Consider the following 611-nt stretch of genomic DNA (forward strand, 5'->3'; position numbering starts at 1 on the left):
TCAGTTTTATCGTTGGAAGTTTCTGTTCTGTTGCTTAGTTCATTCGTTTGGTCTAGTGTCATAATAGACTTTTTCCATCACTTTCAAAGGAGCTATACTTAGCAAACACAAGTCTTTTCCTAACAGTCCTCGCCCGCGATATTACAGTGCTTCCTCCTCCAAAACTTTTTCAACAACTCGTGTTTTCTTCAGATTATATCTAGCTCGTACAAGCAATCCCCCTTTATTTCATATCAAAGTTCTGTGTCTTCATATACTGTATTCTTGATTTCAGTCAACAGAGACGATTTAGTGAACTTTTTTGCACTTTGCTTGCACTTGCTTTGATACTCCGTCTTCATCTCTTTCCCGGATCTCTTAAAGTTTTCATGCTTTCAGTATTTCCATGGGGATATCTTTATCATTGTATCAATCATAACATATTATTTAACAAGTACATCTGGTCGAAATACAGGCCAAAGAAGATATAAGGAAAGATATTAATCACAATAGCAGGGAGGGCACAAACGCTATACAGATTGCTCAGTTCTAGGCAAAGGAAAATTAATTGTTGAATGTGGTACGCTCTTGATCACTCATCCTTTCGTTTAATCCCCACCGCTGCGTAGTAA

General features: G+C 37.5%; 1 protein-coding gene across 1 annotated transcript in view; it reads right to left on the minus strand.

Annotated features, from left to right (window-relative positions):
* Positions 1-611, minus strand: part of LOC119585053 (zwei Ig domain protein zig-8-like) — an 81,188-nt gene that overhangs the window by 4,160 nt on the left and 76,417 nt on the right. The window lies entirely within an intron of this gene.

This window comes from Penaeus monodon, chromosome 19 (assembly GCF_015228065.2).
Source record: "Penaeus monodon isolate SGIC_2016 chromosome 19, NSTDA_Pmon_1, whole genome shotgun sequence".
Classification (NCBI taxonomy): Eukaryota; Metazoa; Arthropoda; class Malacostraca; order Decapoda; family Penaeidae; genus Penaeus; species Penaeus monodon.